This window comes from Henckelia pumila, chromosome 2 (genome assembly GCF_033568475.1).
Source record: "Henckelia pumila isolate YLH828 chromosome 2, ASM3356847v2, whole genome shotgun sequence".
NCBI lineage: Eukaryota > Viridiplantae > Streptophyta > Magnoliopsida > Lamiales > Gesneriaceae > Henckelia > Henckelia pumila.
Window position 1 is genome coordinate 151347667 of NC_133121.1, and position 6424 is coordinate 151354090.

The following is a 6424-nucleotide window of genomic DNA, read 5'->3' on the forward strand; positions in this document are numbered from 1 at the left end:
GCTCCGGCCATTCGGCGGCCGGAGCTGGCCGGCAGCAGGCCTCAAAGCCTGCTGCTACACGGCCGTGACCTGCACAAAATTGTGCAGGTCACGTTGGGTCTTGGGTGAGTGGGCCGTGGGTTTGGGGTGTTCTTGGGCCGGGCTTGGGTCCTTGGATCCGGGTCCGGTTCGGGTCTAAACTTAAGGGTCAAATTATTTTTAGTCCGGGTCTAGATTTGTTTTAATAATTAGGCTTGGATATTTTATTTTAATTAATTAAGTGTTTAAGTTAGTAAATAAATGGGTTGGGCTTGATTAAATTAATTAATTAGACTAATTTAATGGGCTTTAATAATTATGGAAGTGAGCCCACTAATTTGTCATGGGCCGTGTGATCCATGAGAATTATTGGGCCAAGTGTAGTCGGGTTTAATAATTTTATCGTTCTAGTTTATAATTAATGGATAAATAATAAGTTTTATTAATTTAATTTTAAGTTAATTAGTTAATGGGCCTAAATTATGTTTTTAGTGAGTCCATTAGTTTTCTCATGGGCCTGGGGGCCCATGAAGCTTAATGGGCCAGGTCAGGTTGGGCTTTTTGGTTTTTGAGCCAGTCTAGGAATTTTTGAGTTAAGTCTAGTGGTCAGCAGCTCGAACAAGTCCTTGGAAAAATAAATGTTCGTAAATATATATTTAATTCATGCATGCATTTTTATTAGATATATAAGTATTATTTTTAAGAAAATAAATTAAATATATATTTACGGATAAATTTTCATGAAAATAAAGAATAATGAGAATTTTTATGTTCATGCATCATGTAACAATTTTTATGATAATTTTAAATGCATGATAAGAAAAATATATTTTTTATGGAAGTTGAAGTGAAGGTGGAAAGTGATGTGGTTGGAGGCCGGGATACCTGGGCCCGGTGACCTTTCTAATGATGTTTATGTATGATGAGCTTATGGATCCAGCTGAGAGGGTTGGTAAAGTGGCAGCACAGAGGTGGAAACCCCACCGCCGCGTACGTTGGTTTAAGATTGATCAATCGCTCAGTATGATGCCACCGACATGGATACGACCTGTTGAGAACTAAGAAATCATGATATGTTATTTTTACGAAAATTATAAAGTATGATGAATTATGTTATAGCATGATGATTTAGCAGTATGATTATTTATTTATGATTATATGCATATAATTTTAAGATCATGCACCTATAATTATTATTCACGTATTTTATATGATGTGTGCTTGTGTGTGGTTTCATTTTGTTATGTAAGGATAGAACGTGCTGGGCCTCTAGGCTCACTAGATTTAAATGGTGCAGGTGAGCAGAATGTTAATGAAGTTAATGTGTTCCCGACTGGCGGCGAGGGCGTATGAGTATCCAGGCGGCTAGAACCCGTGACCATTGCTCTAAGATGAATTTTATGTTGAGACTAGAACATTTATTTCCGCATATGTTTTATTATTATAGATTCTTCAGTATATGCATGAATTTTAGATTTAAGTATTTATTTTCTAAGTTTTCCTGATTTTTTGTGAAAGAAATATTATTTAGGAATTTTATTATGGCATTCTTATAAATTATTATTTAGTAATTAATTTTAAGTATTTGATTGCATGCGTGTACTTTTATTGTATCCTTTGTATATTTGTATTTTAAATTAAGTAAATTTATTTTTATGTATGATATATATATGTATGGGCATATATATATTTATATTCATTATTTTATAATTAGAGATTTAAAAAAAAAAAATTTCACTAGAAGTTCTAGGATGTTTCACTTATAATTTTAGCCTTTTTCCATCATCCATATAGGTCCTCGTCATAATATAGAGTTTGGAAGCTCGATTCGATGCACTCGTCCTTGACTTGAGGCCCAACCTCATGATCCAACTCAACCAACCATATCTCGACCCATACCTGACGATTACCATACTCGTCCAATTTTTCTCGGTTGTACTCTTGATAATTCCTACCTTTAAACCGCTCGTATCCCTATAATTCCACTTATCTAACATCAACAATGGGAATCCTTCTTCTATTCGTCAAATTTTGATCTTATTTTTCCCTCACTTATTTACGAGTTCTATACCAATCTTGAACTTGAACTTGGCAATGATGACATCCATGTTGCCACCATAGTTCAAAGCAAGCATATCAATTTTCCCTCTGCCGACTTACACTTGGTTTGACCTTCCTTGAAATGGTCCAAATGAATTTTTTTCTCAGGGATGGTCCCAAAATGACCCCAATTTTGATTGCTAGGAATCATTAAGCGCCATTCTTGATCGCCCTCCTACTGCCGCCGACAACCGCCTTCAACTGAAATCTCTTTGTCCCAAATACCAAATCATTCAGAAAATTATCATGTCTTCTATCATTCCTCGCAGTAGAGACCTCTCCAACTGTAAATATCTCGATCTATATGTTCTTTTCACATAATTTCCGAGCGTTCCTTCAACCTCCTCACTTTGTTATACAAGTTATGCATCATGTTGCGAAGTCTCCAAAACGAGTCTCGTTTTATCAACTGAATCTTGACTCACTTTGATATTAATTTCAATGATGAGGACACAATTCCTATCTGTCCTTCCGAGTCGATTGGTAGAAATTCTATCTCTAGGATGGGATTATCTTGGAATCCCGTTTTCTCCCGTTGGATTGACGACCCTACTCGAATCTTTTCTAGATTCAACCCTGTTGAGCATTTCTCTCTTCCATTCTTCCTTACCCCCCTCTATTCAAACCAAGGGATTTCCAACGGGTCCTCCTCACCAAGATATTCCATCTTCATCCTATACTCCTATCAATCTTGGCTAGCTTCCTTCTTTTTCTCCTTACGTCCCTCCTACTCCATTGGATCGATTTTCCTTTGATCGTTTCATGGACCAGCTCAATCGCATTGATTCCACACTTCTCAACATCCAAAGCACGATGGCGAACAATCAAGAGGCAACTTCAGCTCTCTTTCTTCGCGGTTTGATAATTTAGAGTCACGATTTGACCATTTGGAGTTTCGGTTTGACCAGTTCTTGCGTCAGCATCAGCATTGCGATGAAGACCCTTAGTTTATATTTTATGTTTTTTTTCTTTTTGCATCTTATGTAATATGCTTTGATATTTGTTAATGAAAATTGCATTTTATGCACTTAACATTTAATGTCTCATTATTTGTTTATCTTTTTTTATTATCACAAAAAATGGAGAAATATTTTTGTTAAAATTAGATGCATTAAAAACTATGGATTATATATTAAGGGGGAGTTATTAAATATGTTTAAATACTTGTTATTTTTAATGTTATTATTTATTTAACGAAGTTTTGTAATCATAAAAAATGGAGAGATTGTTACGCCTTAAACGCATATAAATCTCAAGTGCGAGATTAATGTTTTTAATGAATTAACATATCTCAAAAATTGTACTTTGATGATTACAAAAATCGGTTCATTGTTACTAATCATCTCGAGTAATAAAATGCAGGTTAAATAAATTTTTTCCTGTTGTGTTCGGACGTTCCAAAGGAGTTCGGAAGTTCCGAACGCTATGCCAAGAAATTTTCATCCGAAGCTGTTCGAAGGCAACGAAGTAAATGGATCGGACGTTCCGAAGATACGATCGGTAGTTCCAACAAGTGCATTTATTCCAGTGTACTCTAGCAAGATTGAACGATGATTAACTAATGTTGGTCAAAGTTAGTAGTTAAGACCTATGATATTTTCGGGTCTGGCAAGGTTATTATTACCAAATTTCTCATGATTAATTCATCAGAGTTGAATGCAGTGGCAGCACATATTGCGCAAGAGTTTGGAAAACTTCACAAGTATCTTATACTTTTGCTACTAGTGAAAACAAAATTTGGTGAGTTAGGAATTTGACAAACTTAATATAGCCTATGAGTAAAGGCTACTAGTATTCCTAATTGAATTCGTAGAATAGTTTAACACCGAAGGCTAGATGACATCATTTGGTTGCGATTGTAAGCACCACACTTCGTACTAATAGAATTGTGATTCCAAAAGTTGAGACGACATGTTTTTGACATATAAGGGACTGAGTTTTTGAACTCATTATCAGGTGAATCTTGTAAGATGTTACGACACTAGTGCAATTGTTAATTCTTGCTACTTCTAAGGAAGAATGTAACACCCAAGTTAAACAGATTCCATAGGCAGCGTTTATCATTGCAAGGAGATACTTCTGTACTACTTTTCAGTGTTGTGGACAACACTAATCAGATGTTCAATTTATAGAGATCAATTGCAGTAACAAGAAAGCGATTCTTGTTGAGTGCTAGGAGAACTCTATTGTTCAGATTTGTCAGGAAACAGATGTTAGATTTCTTAATTCAGTAATTTTCAAGGTTTATCGTTGATTATAGGTGTAGTAGCCCGAATCCTAATAAAGTTAATCTACTAGCTAAACATGATTAAGGGGTTCTCATTTGAGTTAAAGGAGTTGAAAACCGGATTCAGAATGATCAAAAATGGTTCCAAGGGTTTCTAGTGTTGGAAAGTTCGGAAGCTCTGAAGAGCAGTTCGGAAGCACCGAACTAGTTCGGAAGCCAGTGTTGTTAATCGGAATTTCCGAGCAATTCGGAAGCACCAAACTGCAGATCAGAAGCTCCGATCTCATGTCTTTAAATAGGATATAGGTTTTGATATGTGATTGGACTTAAGAGAGTTCGGAAGCTCCGAACTGTGTCGGCAGCAGTGTGTTGTCCAATCAAGGACACGCGTTCAATAGAGGTTGTTCGAAAGGATGATCGGAAGTTTTGAAGTGCGTTCGGAAGCTCTGAACTAGAAATCGAATGTTCCGATTGTGGTCTATAAATAGAGGCCAAAATCTTCACTTTCCTAACAACTTTCTCAAGATTCTCTCTCGTTCCTGGCTAGTCTTAAGGGATTTCGGGTGTCATATTCGAGGGCTAGGCAGTGACGAAGCGCTACCGGGATCATAGCAGTGTTGTGCCTAGAGTTTAGGGCAATCGTCATCAAAAGACTAACTATGGATGCAGGTGTATTGCTAGACTTTGATTACCTTCAGCGAGTAGTATTAGTATATTTAAGGCTTTCAGTAAACTTTTAGTGATACGGTGATTATCTGTTTATAGTCTTGGACTAGAAAGCCAGTATCGCTAGGTTGCTTATTTTGAGGTACGAACATACTATCCGAGATATCCTGGTTGAGTATGCATGTTATATATTTGCATGGTTTATATGGCATTGCTTATGTGAGTTTATTATGTCACGGTTATCACTGCTACATGCATTATCACGTTGAGTCTATACATTAATATTACCAGTAAATGGGTCGCACAGTCCTGAGTTATTTTGTGGATGGATTCCATGGATTTGGATCCGGTTATTTCCACGGTTTATGGTATGGAAGCCACCTCCTGATGCAACGGCTCAGCGTGCTACATGCCATGACGCCATTTGTTGAGCAAGAGTTTCTACCCTGATAGGTTTTTGGTTCCCGTTCATTTGAATTTAGCATTCATAGCATGTGTATACTCATAATTTCATACTCAGCATTGTTAGCTCACGTCCTCGGTTTTTATTATGGACACCCCATTCTACGGGGCAGGACTTAGGTTGGACGACCGGAAGGTAGCTGTCGTTGAGCTGCAGCAGGGTGGATTGTACTGTACTTGGTTTCCACTAGTTATATTTAGTATTACTTTGCAATGGGGTTTATCGATATTTGTTTCAGTGTCGGTTTTATCCTTGCTAATAGTTTTAGTTGAATTATTTAAGTTTTCGCTGGTTTAATTGATTATTACGCTTTAAGTTATTTTTCATGCTTAAGCTTAGCTTAGTTAGTGATTTCGGGACGGGTCACTACAATGGGTACGGTTAGTTTTGATCCAGTGTGATCTTCAGTCATAGTTCCATCTGTGCAGCACCAGCCGGAACAATGAGAATTGGATATCAATTTGATAGAATGGTAGCTCCAATCACAGCTTTTAGCCACAGTTGTTGGTCAGATGTCGATGAATCAGAGGATGGTTTTGATATCTTTAGTCTTAGTCGGACTGATAATCAGCTGTCGGTATTGTGAGACTTATTGTCAAGCATCCAGAAGTTTCCTATGTAACAGGAATTGTAGTCAGTCAACCGTTCAAGATGACACTATTTTCTCAATATAAGAAGATTTTCCAGTCAGACTGACAAATAGTCTGTGCTTTTGGGTTTTAATTTAGTGTAGCAGATAATTACACAATGCTTGAAGATAGTTGATAGACTGTATTGATAGCCAGAAGATAGATTGTTCCTATCTTAAGCACTATGTTAAGAGCCATTACAGTGATATATGGCCAAGATTGACAAGATCTTAGAATTGCAATGTTATATTTGTGCAGTAAATTTCTAATGATGACCTCAGTGATTGGTTGCAGTACGGTTGCTAGAGTGTTACTGTTGGC